This window comes from Protopterus annectens, chromosome 3.part0 (genome assembly GCF_019279795.1).
Source record: "Protopterus annectens isolate FY-2018-M chromosome 3.part0, PAN1.0, whole genome shotgun sequence".
Taxonomy (NCBI): Eukaryota; Metazoa; Chordata; order Ceratodontiformes; family Protopteridae; genus Protopterus; species Protopterus annectens.
In genome coordinates, this window is record NC_056731.1 from 71,956,429 (window position 1) to 71,973,386 (window position 16,958).

Sequence of the window (16,958 nt, forward strand, 5' to 3'; positions counted from 1 at the left end):
GTATCTCTGTACATCTCTGTGATACTGTGACCTGTCACCATCATTATGTCTTCCAGATAATGCCTCATTCACACCTGCCAGCGTACAGCCGCCAGGAGGATGATGTCCTCATCCCGTACCTCCATGAGAACTACGAGGTGTTGTTCAGCCATGTGCCACAGCATGCCCAGCAGCATGACGACCTGTGGAAGGACCTTCGCCGGAGGGTTAATGATGTGGGTGGCCATAACCGCGCCTACCAGCAGGTGCACAGACACTGCACGGACTTGATACGACATGCGAAACAGAGTGCCACTGCAATCGCCAGGGAACAAGGTGGAACAGGTGGTGGGCCACCAACCCAGCCCCCACTCACACACACCGAGGAGCTACTGGTCAGCCTGGGGACACCCTCAGAACAGCATCCACAAACACTAGCTGCCATCGTGAAGGTGGGTGTCTCCCACCCAATGAGCCTGGAGTTGCCTGGTAAGTCACTACTGCACATATGACTATTATATCCCATTTAGTTGCATGTGTCACTGTACAATATGTAATGTAACATCATATGCAAGGTATGTTTACACACATGCTGCATACTACAGTATGCTACCCTGTGTATGCACACATGTGCATACTATATGCTATTGTACAGGCGAATGTGTTAACATGCACAGTGCACCCTGTGGCTGTCATACAGTCATGGATAATGTTCAAACTGCTGTGTCACCCCTATACAGGTACCGCTGGCATGCCGCACAGACATCAGTCCATTGCAGGTGAGACTGTCATCAGTATCAGGCATGTTAATGCATATATCTATTCACCATGTGGCCCTTTAACACATGTACACATAATGTATGGTCCAGTCATGATATACAGGTCGCATCTCCCATCATTCACACTGGCTACCCATGTGCAATATATACAAACAAAATGAAACACCGACATGAAACCACAGTATCTGTCATTGCTACATGTGTGGACAGCTGTGCATACAATGGTGGAGGTGTTGTTCAATGTAGGCATATGTACTATACATTGGAAAAACACATGTGTGGTACGCAAACAGTACCACACAGTGAGCTGGGATATGGACAGCCCACAGGAGTCACCATTGTGTTATATGCCCCTGCAATGGGTGCACACATTGTGATGTGCTGTCTGACATGTCCCAGACATGTAGTGTTCTGGCTGCAATATTGCCACACTATCCCATATTACATACCCCACATACCAAACATACAGCCCTTTGTCTGCATAGCCCTGTGGATGGTGACATATCTGACATCTATGGGTGTATGTCATATGGGACTACATAGACATGTGAGATAGACAGCCATCACAAATATTTGTCCAACATATGTTCACACACGGCCATGGAGGATGGCCAGAGACATCTAGCCACACAGTAGATGTGATGTGTATCCACCCTGTTGCACATTGTCCACACATGGTACAACTATAGCCTTAGTTGACTGATTATACAGTTGATGTGGTACACTGGACATCCTAAAAGCCTGTGCATAGCTAGTGGATGTGTCACATAAGTCGACCATATAAGATGTGTTGAACATCACGACTGTGTCATAGCATGACAGTAGTCACCTGTACAGCTTCCACAGACATTGACACATCAGGCCACAGATACCGTACATTTCCCTTGCTGCTGTAAGACATCACCGTCAGCTGTGCACCTCGTGTGTGTGGTACATCAATGTCATTGTGGGACATGGTGTATTGACAAGTCTGCCATGTGTGGACATGGTTGCCAGGCTGCTAAGACTCTGTAGTAGTTGTGCAGGGGTGTCATCCGTAGGTCTTCCAGTGACCTGTGACATGACACAGCATGGTTTGGTGTGTATACACCTCAGCAACGTGGGTCACAATCCACAGTTATATCATGTGTATGCACGCAGTTATGGCTGTGCAATGTGTGCATATTACACACAGTATATCAATATAGATGCCTCATGATGCCATGCAATGGCACAGTTTTTGTACTTCACACTGTATAGCAATGTAGACGCCACACACTACCCTTCCATGCTCATGCATATTTGCTAAAAGTGCATTCTATCTGTAGGGCATACAGGCAACACTGCAATGTGATACCCATTACAATGCTGTACATGTGTCAGGACACCATTGTGTCAGACATATATGCATGTCAATGCACATGTCAGCAGATTACATGTCAAGGTCACTTCAGCCATGTGTACTGTTAACCTGTGCTGGTGCACATGGTGTATCACAGGGATGCATGCTTACTACCATGATTGCGGGAACTGCATGGCTACTGATATGACACCTGCTTGCTGTTGTGTGCAACCCAGTGAGGTATGCTAACTACCACTATTAATGTCTGAGCTCCATGCCGTCTGCTATATCATATGCATACTGCATGCCGTCTGTCAAATCACATGCATGGTGTGTCTGTGCGTGTGTCTGTGCGTGTGTCTGTGTGTGTGTGTCTGTTTGTGTGTGTGTCTGTGTGTGTGTGTGTGTATGTGTGTGTCTCTATTGTAATGTAGAGTGTTTCTTTCCATTCACAGGTGATGTAGGTGTGTTACCCTCCTGCGGTCCGTCTGATGTTAGTGTCCCCACAGATACTGGCAGTGATGAACATATGCATGAGATGAAGGCAGGGTTGTCAGAGGCTGAATCTGTGCCAATGGTTGCCATCCCAGCTATGTCCCCCTCTTCCCCACACACAGTTCTCATGCCAACACATACCCCATCACCAGTGGCCATAGAGGAAGGACAGTCAGCGTGTGTTAGCTTGGAACAGGAACATGTGGTGGCTACTGAAGGTGTGTCTCCACACCATGGTGTCAGTGTGATGAGCGCAGATGTGCCACACAGGCATGTGGCTAGTGCTGCTCATAGGAGGACCTCTGGCAGACATGTACCTGCAGGACAGAGCGCAGCAGCTGGTGTCACCAGACGCATGTTCCAGACTGTAATGGCGGCACAGGCACGTGCTGAATGGCAGAACAGAGAAGGGCAGAGGCTTCAGAGGGCTGCTATCCATACTCTAAATGACAACATCCAGGCATTGGCAAATGCTCAACAGCAGATTGCTGATGCTCTGGACAGGCGATTGGGTGACATGGTCGGAATCCTTGACTGTGGCATGGCAATCCGCAAGTGTGAGCTGTCTGTGCTGGAACATCTGGTAGGAGTGAGGCGTAGGCCACGTGGACGTAGGCCAGCTACACCACCTAGTGCAGGTCAACAAGAACGAGCCACCTCACATGCCCGCTCCCATAGTGCCGGTAGCAGTAGTAGTGCAGCTGCTGCTGCGCTGTCCACAACAGGACACATCAGGCGACGTGGACGTGGCCCTGGATGTTCGCAGCGGGGACATGTTTCCAGTGGACATGTGTCATCGGACAGTAGTCAATGTGTTCCTCTGCCTGGTAGTGCCTGTGCAATACCTGGCAGGCACAGGTCACATGGCCGTGGCCGGACACAGTGAGCTGTACATCCTGGTCTGTACAATCTGGAGCTGTCAATAATACCCCTGTGTAGGCCTGGCAAAAGGCAGAACTGTGTGCAATCATACACACACACAGCAAAAACATCTGTAGGGCACAGGAACACCCACATGCATAACGACCACACATGTCCAATCAGATCACCGGCCCTTACCCACACACATGATGTCATCCACTGGTGCAGCCTATGCCCCTGGCAAACATTATCACCCTGTGCATATGATGATGCTTGTGCCACATCCCTGTCATCCACACCATCGGTGCAGGGACATGCTCAAATGGTCTGATGCACAGGGTGAACAGAATAGTGAGAGAAGTGTGTATTACATTAGTTGTGTACTGTTGACACGCACCAGACATACCATGTAGTACAGGTTTATAGTGCATTGTTATATGTTCACAGTATGTGTCTTGGTAACAACAGTAACAGCATGTTGGTAATGATGCCCTGATTCCCTCCTAATGGTCTACTTGCATGTGCCAACAAGTAGCAGTGTTTGCAGTTTCCCATGTGTAAATATGGAGTACTCACAGACATGTATGGCAATACCAGCATGCTATATGTAGCCTCAACCTGACTGCTAGAAAGGCTACCATACCACAGATGTCCACACATCTACTGATCCAGAAGCATGTGGGCTGTTTAATAGGCTACAGTGGCTAGAGACGTGACATCCATACCAGGTCACATCACAGGTATGTTGACATGGTGCGGGGGGTTTACACGGCGGTCTGGCTGATGATAACGTTAGAGGCCACTTGATAGCATGAGGCCTCACTGTGTAGCAGTAATACCCTGTCACATTACAGGATGAGAACACACACAGACATACACAGAAACACACAGTAACATGACCACACTCACAGGGTCAACAACACTATAACGCACACTCAATAGTGTGAGGTGAGGACCCCTGCCTATGTGGTAATCACCCTCACAGTACTGTGCACCCACACGACGCAAGACAGAGAATGACCATGTACAGGTAGCCAGTAAGGCTGAGACCGATGGTATCAACAGGGTAGTAGACTGCATCACCATGAGGGGTTAGGGATCCTGTCTGTTCTGTATGGTAGCATACACCCTCACTCCATGCACCAGACAGCTATGCATACATACACACACACACACACACACACACACACACACACACACACACACACACACACACACACACACACACTGTGGAGTCCACAAATGTCATTCACATACGGATAGCTGACATGTGTGTGATACACACACCACCCCTGCCTACATCATGCTTTCCAGACTGCAGTATGTACAGATCTCTACAACAGTGTACAGGGGTGTGTAACAATTGGGATGTATTCCTCACCATATGTGGCATATATGGTCACACAAGCAAACACACATGGCAGTACTGTGAATGATACACCTGCTATATGATGATACGTCTGACAGATATGCAGCACTATTGGCTGCATTATGTGTACCAATGCTACTTTCGGCAATTGTGCTGCTATATGCACACGGGAGGATGTAAGTGTTACAGGTGTCAAGTGACTTACAGTCAGTAACACCCGACCGCTGTGTAGGTTTTATGTCTTCACTGTCAAGTAACAGTAACATAGCATACTGTTTGCACATGTAATGGTAGGATGGCTTGTGACACACCTGTGAGCCATCCCTGGCAAGCATCCATCTGCAAAGGTGGATCACCACTTTATGTACACACATCCATCCATACCTGATGTACATTCTACCGTACTGTCAGTATTTCACCATATACAGGATTCAATGATGGGGCTGCATTGCAACTGCATGTTGTAGTTAGTTTCAGATGAATTACATACATCAGCTACTGTACATGCATGGTAGCTGCATGCACACCACTACATGTACATGTGTGTTGGTCCTACATGCCTGTCATGTAGCCATGTTTGTATGCATTGCAATTGGTGGACGTGTGATGACATACATAACACATGGACTGTTGTATGATATAATGGGTGTCATGGGTAGCTAGTACAGAGGGAATGTTTCCTCGGTCAACATTGCTACCTCATGTACTGTTAGCATTCAACAGCCATGGACCTACCTTCCATGTGCAAGCGTGTGAGTTCTGTAGCCACTTGTCTACACGGAGGACAGCAAAAGCTATGCTATGTACATATGTGTTGTTTGTGTGTGTGTGTGTGTGTGTGTGTGTGTGTGTGTGTGTGTGTGTGTGTGTGTGTGTGTGTGTGGTCCATGCACATATCCACTGCGATTACATGTATGTCATATCCAAACATGTGTGTTCTTTTTAGGTGTACAGTGACAGTCATCTGTCACAGCTGTGTAAGACCCAGGGCCCCTGTTATGTGTAGAGCTGACCTGGTTATGTACAGTGGCATCATTGCATTGCATAACACATGATGGAACCCTGTCAGTACATGTGTAGTCTGCACAGTTGCTGTAGACCTATGTACAGTCCACTGGTCATGAGTCACACGGTGTTGTGGTAATGTATGGATGTGTGTTGCTGGTCCAAGGACATGGTGATGTCTGAGGGCTACATAGTAGAATGCGGCGTTTACCTCTGTGATCTGCACCTGAGACATCTGTGATGGCTCTTGAGTGTGTACTGGTCAGTACATGTGAGTGGTCTTCATGTGCGTGGGGTCAGTAACACCATATTGTGCCCTTCTGTGTTTAGAATCCATGTGCATGCAAGACAGCCCTTTGCTACTGCTAAGTTTGTGAGCATGCCCAGTATGCCGTTGTGTAGCTGGACACACAGTACATTCCAAACTGTGCCCTTCCATGTTTAGAATTCGTGTGCATGCAAGACAGCCCTTTGCAACTGCTAAGTGTGTCAGCATGCCCAGTACACCGTTGTGTAGATGGACACACAGTACATTCCAAACTGTGCCCTTCCATGTTTGGAATCCCTGTGCATGCAAGATAGCCCTTCGCTTCTACTAAGTGTGTGAGCATGCCCAGTACTCCATTGTGTAGATGGACACACAGTACATTCCAAACGGATGTGTGATACTAGGTGTGTGAGCATGCCCAGTGACACCCTGTGTCGGTGATGTGCCTCTGTGTATGGGCATGGCCATTGACATCCTGCATAGCGATGGGGGCCATCCAGGCAACAGATGTCCATACCCCACATCAGGATGGATGTCTACATTGAACACACTGGTTGACTGTCTTGAAGGGTGTACTGTCTGTGGTGCATCTCGTATCTATGTAGTGTTGTAATAGTGCTCCGTAGATAGGCAGTTGTCCCACTCACACCACTGCCATGTGTTTGTCTATGTCTACCTTGGGACAGTAATATGCTCTTAGACTGCTCACTCTCTATACATTCCCTATCGGCATCTTTGCCTTTGCGGATGATGTCATCCATCTAGAAGTATGCCTGTGGGAGTGCCGGGTTCCAGTAATCTTGGTAGCACGTTCTGTAACTGCGTAATGCTGTAGTGTGATAAGGTAGTTAGGTGTATGTTTGACTCCCAGCTCTGCCAAGTGTGTGTGTGTGTGTGTGTGTGTGTGTGTGTGTGTGTGTGTGTGTGTGTGTGTGTGTTTGTGTGTGTGTGTGTGTGTTTCCAGCTGCCTGGGAACAGAGTAATGCTTTTAGATGGCTCACTCCACATACATTCCCTATCGGCGTCTTTGCCTTTGCGGATGATGTCATCCACCTAGATGTATGCCTGTGGGAGTGCAGTGATGCTGGAACTCGGTAGCGCGTTCTGTTACTGCATAACGCTGTAGTGTGGTAGACTACACAGATAGGTGCTCGATTCCAAGGCATGGCAGGTGTGTGTGTTTGGCAGTTATACCGTATGTGTTGGTATCTGTGGGTGGATAGCTGCGGGATGTGTTCAGTGTGTTTTGTTGCTGACCTATATAGTGTCCACAGCCTGCATATTCTGCCAAGACACTGGGTTGTCAACACATACATTCGCCAATAGGTCTGGTGAGTAACTGTCAGCAGCCCTACTCTTACCCTTGATATGGTCTGACCCGTGTGACCCAACATAACACATCTGCCTTGATAGTAGCAACAATACATGATGCAGGTGGCACATGTAGTTTCCTTTTCATTCCTGTCTAATGCATTGCTGTCATGTGGTCCGCTGTTGTGATATAAATGCCATATCTACATATGTGTGTACATGTATATGTGTGTATGTATATATATATATATATATATATATATATATATATATATATATATATATATATATATATATATATATATATGTATATATGTATACAAATAATATATATGATATATGTAGATGTAGAGGTGGACATAGATGTGAACATATATGCCTCGGGACATCAGCACTATTGAATGTTTGTGCAGGATGATCTGTACATGATAACCTGGGATCTATATATATATATATATATATGGCGTGGTGGTAATGCACATCATCTGTAGTGTGCAGGGCCATGGGTTGTAGTCATGTAGACACCGGTTATTTTGTTGCTGGGAAGACCATGGGACATCGAATATGGTGATAGTAAGGCACCTGTTGCCAGTTGTGTATGGATCTGAGCGACACTGAGCAGTGGTTATTAATTTGGAGGTTCGGTATGGGTCATATAACTATTCATTAGAAGACTATACTATGCAGATGAGGTTGACTATAGTGTATCACATTTATCACCAGGGTGTGCTGCTGGTCCCTGGAGTGTATGTGTGTAGTCCGCCGGGTGCAGGTTTCGAATATAGTTGACAGCATGGGGGGGGGGTCAGGCATACTGTACGTACATTGCAGTACTGTGCCTCTGGAGTGCTCCTGCCTTAGCACACCTAAGCTAGGGGTGTGTCTATACCTGCCTGGTGACATTGGGAGGGATGACAGCAGTGGTGGGGTAGTCAGGGTGTACAGGCTGCACAAACAGGTGTTGATCAGCACAATCAGCAGATGACATGGCAAGCCCGCACATGAAGATGCAAAAACCAAATGGCTGCAGGTACACTGAGGTGCCCAAAACACACAGCAACAGCAAAAGTAAATTAAGGCACCAAAGTTATACACTGGAAATCAGTCACTGTACTTTATTGCAGAAGACAAACGGTAAGCGCTTTCACAACTTAATGTTGCTTCATCAGACCACATCACTACAACTGATGCTTGGTTAAATACTAGGACAATTAGTATGACATCACAATTTAAAGAGATATTACTCCACTAACATAAGAACATATATCGATATCCATAAGAAAAATGCATAAAATATATAGAAAGGTGTGTATTTACACACAATAATATTTAAAAAAGGGGGAATGTCATCCCTGATGGTTATTAAAAAAAATATATATATATATATATATATATATATATATATATATATATATATATATATATGTACATATACACACACATTTTTGTGCACATATAACCATAATATTACAATAAAAAATATATTAAAAAAATCCTATTTAGTGTTTAAGGCGCCTTGCCTTTAGGTAAGGAACTAATGAGGTGCAGCCATCAAACGAGGATATCTATATGCTTGTAATTTAGTGATCCATTGTTCTAATTCTTCAGTGTGGTTTTATACATCACCACCTCTGTTTGTCCTTACTATTTGTTGTAAGATTAAAAATTTAAAACAATGACTACTGTCTGTATTTAGGACATGATTAGCTAGAGCATTTGATTGCTTCTGGTTCCGTATGTCCCTTATATGTTCTAACATTCTTTCTTTAAAACTCCTATTTGTTTTGCCTACATAATAGGCATGGCATGCTTGGCAAAAACAAAAATAAACAACATCGACATTTTACAATCATAGTAATTCTTCGTATAAAGTTTAAAACATTTCACAGGATGAATGTACTCATTTTTAGTGTAGACATGCTGACAAGCAGCACAATTCCTGCATGGGAAGGTGCCCTGTCTGTTTGAGAGATTTTTTCTAAAAGACTGATGTTCTCTATTACAGAGCTGCTGCTTTAAAGACACATTATTTCTAAAACTGAAGTTTGGGGTGTCACCAACTGTGGAAACCAGATCTGGTATTTCATGTAATAAGTGCCAATTCTTTTTAATAATTTCCGTATACTTATTGATGTCACTTGCAAATCTAAACACTATTCTAAACTTATTTCTATCAATACTTGTATCATAAGGTATACTTGTATCAGCACTATAAGAGCTCATGTATGGTTTACATCTTGTAGATCTCAATTTCCATGCATCTGCTATCACTCTAGTGATTTCTGAGCTAGAATAGCCTCTTGTTTGAAATTTGTCTTGTAACTTATTTAAAGCAACTACTGCCTCTTCATCATTATTGTGTAGGAGTAGGGTTCTATAGAGCCTCTTCATCATTATTGTGTAGGCGTAGGGTTCTATAGACTTGTCCTTTGAGGACATTTCTAGGTATGTGTCTCGGGTGCATGCTTGACCTGTGAAGGCAGGCATTAGTTCTTGTGGATTTGTGATAGATACTGGTTCTTATCTGCTTTAAATCAGTAAGGGTGACACTCACATCCAAGAAATCAACACATGTATCAGAAAAAGTAAAAGTAAACTTCAAAACGTCTGTAGTACTATGCAGGTAATCAATGAAATTACTGACATTTTCACCATGCCCTTTCCACAAGACAAAAACATCATCCACGAAACGGACAGTACGTTAATGCGAGCAAGAAGCATACACACAGGGTTCGTCCGCACTCTACACTCTACACCACCGGTGTATACCTGCAGGGACATTTCATGACACAGTCCAACCAAATGACATGGGCTGCAGCAGGCAACATATACCAACATGTGCAGGAGGCTGGGGCAGTGAGGATGTGTATGTTGCCGAACAACCCTTACTGGGGTGACATAAGACTTTATAGACCGAGGGTGACTTACCAGGGGCTACATGGGCTGGGGATGTTGGAGCACTATGGGGTGGACAGAGACCTCCTACAGCAGCTTGTTGACCTGTGCCTGCCACACCTGACACATCAAACAGGCCGAGGGAAACACATCACAGTGGATACCATGGTATGTGTTGGCCTAGGTGTACTAGCCACAGGTACCTCACAAAGCACAACTGGGGATATCATGGGTATCTCACAGGCATCTGCATCCAGAGTATTGCACCAGTTCACAGACGCCATGTCAACACATGCTAGTGAGCACGTACATGTCCTCGACATATGTGGTTAGTAGACCAGCAATATGCATCTGTTCAACCACATGGATGACTACCTTGGGGTACTGGGTGCTATAGCCTGCACACACATACACATCGTAGCACCACCTGGTGAGCGGTAGGGCCTACAGTCACTGCAGGGGCATACCCTCCAACAGCTAGGCCATATGCGATGGCCAGGGCATGAGATTGAATGTGTGTGCTGTCTGCCCTGGAAGCTATGATGTGTCCGATATATGGCTTCTGACACAGCTGTAGCACATCATTGTCAATATGGACATCCCCTACAGTCTCCTAGTGGGGGATGCTGGGTAAACACTGGTGTCGTGGCTGATGACACCCATCAGCAATGCACACACACCTGAACACTCACACCATACTGAGGCAGATGCACAGGCAAGACATATACTTGTGCATGTGTTTGGGATGCTCAGTTCACAGTTCTGGTATCCGGACACATCCGTTGGAGCTCTGCAGTATTCACAAGCTACATGCATACAAGTTGTTATGGTATTTGCTATGCTACACAATCTTATCCTGCAGTAACAGTTGCAGCAGGAACAGCATGGGGCAGGGCCTCACAGCCCAACACCACTGCCAAGGCCTGTACAGGCACAGTGTGACTTGGTGAAGGAACTACCTGAGCAGGGCACAGTTGGAGAAAGCCCGTACACAGTATGACCTGCCCTTAGTAAAGAGGCAACACAAGGCATATGCACTGACACAGTAGGTACCTTAGGATTTCCCCTGTCTGACCCACACACAGTACAATGGATGCCAAACATGACAGTACCTGTGCTTGGCCATGTATAGGAGGTGCACTGTGTGCATCCAACATAGGCATTATTCCAGCACTGTCCTCAAGTCTGGAACACACCCAGGGTATGTCTATTGACCTAACAAGTGGCAGTTGTATTAGAATGTGTAGTTACCCATTACTATAGTATGTATGTGAGCATACAAATGACTGTGGTGACCAAATGTTAGGGCAGCAGACAGTACACATCCATAGTGGCACCATGACCTCTGTAGCACATACGGGGGTCACAATGGTAGCCTGTAGTACACAGAGTGTCCTAACCCACTGCGGATTATGGGCTGACCATCATGTGTGTCCGTACAGCCTGCACACGTTCCATGCAGCTGGACAGATGTGGACCAATGCAGACAAATGATATACAATGGCCTATGGATATGTCCAATGAATGACCCCAACCCCCTAAGACTCACACAGATGACAGCAGGCCAGGCAGTTTGATGTAGGTTGTGTAAGCTAGAACGTCCAACACCACTGTGCTAGTAATTAAACCTGGGAACTGACGTACCCTGGTATCCCTCCAACCAGCAATTTAGGTAGGTCCACACATTGACATGGAGTGCCTGGAATACCAGTACAGTAGCAGCAGATTTGTACAACTGTTGGATGTGCCCCCCCGTCAAACCTACACATGTGAGCCACCCACTGTGCTGTGTAGGGCTGTGTTTGTGGTTGGATGTCCCCCCACGCTATGCAGACATGTAGCAACTGTCAATGCCACATGACCATTAGCTACCCTGCAGACACAGCATGACACCTGTCTGTGTAGAATGGAGGGGTCAGCAACACAGTACTAACTATCTGGACATGTGACACATGCAATACAGTTGACCATACTTGGCATGCTCACACACATGACGGTATGATGGTAATGTCAGTCGACAACATGCATAACAGTCATGCTGGGCATGCTCACACACTGAAACACAGGACGGCCAGGCATGCATACACCAGTGGTCCGGACATATCTGCCAGTACATTGCTATACTGTTGGATGTCTGCGCTGTATGGTGTGTGCGTGTTCTATTGTCTGTATATATGCCATGGTCTATTGTTAATTCACATGAGCTATGTGCGCAGGGTACTTCTACCATCACGTGTATAGGGAGGTTCTTTGTTTGCGGACAGGCCGACGCCTTTGGAAACAGACTGGGTAAGGCACATTCCAGCAGGTGGGAGCAGTTGTGTGTGGGTTTGCATAGTGTTAAGCACTGCTGACCTCTGGTCACAGCACCTTATACATGTTTAGACTCCACATTTCTTTGACAGTGCACTACTGGCATACTGGTAGACAAACACGCTTACAGCCGCTCGCTCACCAACATTTCTGCTTACTTTTGTCACTCACGCTGGATATGTGCGATCCCTTGTGATGCGTATTACATCGGACTACATGACTACAGTATCGGGTATGTGTAACCATTTTGCGACGGCAGGCGTTCAACTGTACGGACTCGGCGGCCTGTCCAGTGATGTAATCATATTATACGCATGTTCCTCATACGATCTGCTCCCATCTGCCTGATACATGGGAACCGATACTCTGCAATGCTGACATGTGACTTGAGTTTGTTAATGCAGCTGTCGGCAGAGTCATGCTACCGCATACGTACTGCACGTTGTCCACCTTTCAGATTGCACGATGGGAGACTGTAGGAGTGACACCTTTCCCACTTTGCATGGGACAGTCCCTCATCATGCATATCTCATGTGACAATACCAGAACTCTCTACCAATCGGGGACACATTTCTACAGAATCAGGGACAGGTCAAGAAAAAACAGGGACACTTTTACAAAAGTAGTGCTATTAACTTGAAACATTGACAGAATCAGAGCATATGACTTAATACACATATTCTGAAGTAACAGTTGTTTATAACTCTTACTTATTGTCATTAGTCAGTAAGTGTAATTCACCACCTTTCCTTCAACAGCCACTAATTTTAGGAGGGATTAAGAGGGACAGAGTTAAACTTTCAGTCAAACTCAGGGACGTACCTGACATTCAGGGACAGTTGAGTGGTATGGACAATACTCTAGCCATTGCAACTGTCCTGATTAGGGGACAGGACATTCTCATGTTGTACATGTCTGCACTGGTTGCTTGTTACAGGTCTTAGATATCTGACACGTTGATATGTCATATGTAGTAGCATAAGCAACTTTACTGCTGCTAGACTACGCTTTGATTTATTCCGATATGTATATTTCTGTACTATGCATGGCTGTAGGTATGTTCTGCCCTGGTACATCTGACATTTCTACAGAGCAGGTTCCACTTTGGCCATTCAGAATGGTGGTGGCCCTGTAGACCCTATATGTAGAGCTATCACATGTGTCAAGGCAACACATACCCACAGCCAGTAGTAAACGGACGACTTCCACGGTTTGCATACGTTAAGGTTATTCATGTAGCATTATAATTGATAATACTGTTTCCTATTACATGTAGCTGTTACTGATACAACAAATTGATGTCTGACACCACTACACACACTACATAGCCTCCATTCCCGAACTCACAGGCCATGTGCAATAACTGTCATTTTGTAGGACACAACTGCTCAGATGGGTGTGTCCCTCGCAGGCGTACGGGTGTTGAACCTCTTCTATTATGCTATCATCTACCTGAGGTGGTCAGCACATTATGCACTTTTCGTCAGTAGCAGAACTCACATATCAATGGGTGTGAATGAACACTGTATCAGGGACAATGCATAACACTCTGTGGGACACATTTAGATGATTGGTTCTATTAACCAGACACATTCACAGTCATGGAGCATATGTATTCATTCACGTTTGCTGAGGTACATGCTGTTTATGATTCATGCATGTTATCTGTCATTACCTGTATTCCGCCACCTGTTCACCTAATGTCACTAGGTCTGGAAGTGTTCAGTTGGACTTTGTTACATTCTGATACATAACTATGGACGTCCATGCTAATCGGGTACACAGCACTGATTTGGTCTCTATGTATTCCCCCGATGGTTTACAGACTATCCGGTAGATGTGCTCTTCAGGTTTGGGAGGTGTAGGCGTATGCTATGCCCACATAGGAATATTAATGATTTCCACTGGGCAGGCCTACTACATCTCTGCCAACCATCACCTGCACACTTAAGCCCATTAATGCATACCCATGGTCCCCCTACCTGGCACTCCTCTACAGCAGTCATGACAAATACTTACTGCGAGCGCAGCTAGGGTATGAGCACACCCCTACACATTGCCCACTCTCCCCATCTCGGGACACATGTCATACGTTTTGTCAACCCATGTATTATCACACTTGCACAACCTACTGTTCCATGTACACCTACATCCTGCTCGTATTAATGTCAACAGATTCACACATACCCTGAATTTATGGGGTCCTGCAAGTGACACCATTATCCATGTTTAAAGTGTAGACCTTGCAGAATTCTCCCACTGGTACTTTCCTACTAGTGTTTTGGACAGCGGCAGTGTATTAATCTGTATTGCCTGTCTGTATGTCTGTCCGGCCTAGCTGGACGATGTGGGGGGTACAACGTTTATTTATTGGACCTCCCAGTCACATATGCCCGGGCTGTAAATATGTTACCCCTAATTGTGTGAAGTAACCTATTTATGTACATGTGTATATCTACACTGACATATATATTTTGTTTTGTGTGTATGTGTATATATCACTACCTGTTGTTTGTGTATATATATCTATCTATATATATCCGTAGTATATCCTTGTGTGTGTATATATATATATATATATATATATATATATATATATATATATATATATATATATATATACATACATATATATATATATATATATATATATCCATATGAATATATATGTATATGTAAATTAATATAGATATATGTATATATACATTTTTATCTATATATACATCTGTGTGTCCGTTAACCTATACATTTCCCGGACATGGACACTTACACATGCAAATTGGGTTTTATCTCTGCTTCAACAGCATACTATTGCCTTAGTCATTATGACACCGATACTTCACTCTGGTGAACTTGTGCTCAGTATATTGCACATTATACAACGGACAGATGTCGCATGTTTTTCATGTCTGGGGTGCCGCTGCTAACTGGAATGTGATACAGTGTCATTCGACCTATTACTCGTATGCGCAGCCTATGATTCCTGCTACTGTGTTTGTTTCTGTGCACATTCATATTATTACTGTTGATAGGATGTGTGTTTGTGTTACTGTGACTGTACGTCAACATATTGTTGTCTTCATGTAGTTGTGTCTTTCTGCTTTTCCTGGTTTGGAGTTGTCACAGCAGAACTCCATTCTGCTCATGGGTGGCGTATAGGTTTTATGTGCCGGGATGCCAGCCATGATGCACAATGTCCAACAATGATACGCCCATTCACGCATGTCTCCATGCAAACAATGCTCTATCTGGGAATCGAACCTACGTACTAGCTGATCTCCACAGGCTGCTCCATTGCACCCGGCGCAACATTCCCTAGCACTCCTGTGTCCATAATCGCATATCCATAGTTTCTCCTGCACACCCATGTTGAGTTTCCACGCATAACAGCCATTATACACCTGATATCGCAGCCATGACACACCATTACACATTGCCCTCTCATGCGCGTTGGGGCCCTACACACATTTTGTACCACCTCGTGTATTCACAGGCTCACCATCCATTCATATTTGCACATATGTGCCTTTCCTGGTGTTATGGATTACGAACGATTTGCGGGTTACAAGTGTAGGTGGTCGCAACATGTACTACATTCCGTCTGTTTACAATGTTGACGTAGCACTTCAACGATGTTATGGCCACTGGTATAACCTTGCCTCTGGTGTGAAGAGCGGTGCTCTACTCACACTTGTGCAGCTTTATGTGACATACGCTGCGAGCACTTCATAATTCCTTACTTGCTCTGGATTCCCTTCACAACCCTTATGTTTGCTTTCGTCTTTTGGCGTTCCTTACATATCTATATATATCTGTATATATACATATATACATATATATATATATATATATATATATATATATATATATATATATATATATATATATATATATATGTGTGTGTGTGTGTGTGTATATATATATATATATATATATATATATATATATTTATATATATGTGTATATATAGATAAATATGTAGATATATAATTGCATATTTATGTTATGTCTGTGGATATTTATCTATACACACATCTATCTATCTATATATATAAAAGTTACAGCTGTACAAGATAACATACATTTGCTATGCTAATAGCTGCATACACCCACGCAGGCGCACTTGCATCTACTTAGTCTGAGTTACATATGTTTACAGGCACTTCTTTGGGATTACATGTGCCTTATTCCTTATGAAAGTACCACTTTGATGGAATCCGGTTAACAGACCCATGCGAACGCGGTCATCTTTACATGTATAAATGTTGGCTTTACAGCACAGAGGCATTCATTACACAATGAATATGTTCTATAGTCGTACTTGAACTGGAAATGCCTTTACGTTGGGCGGATGCTGTAACC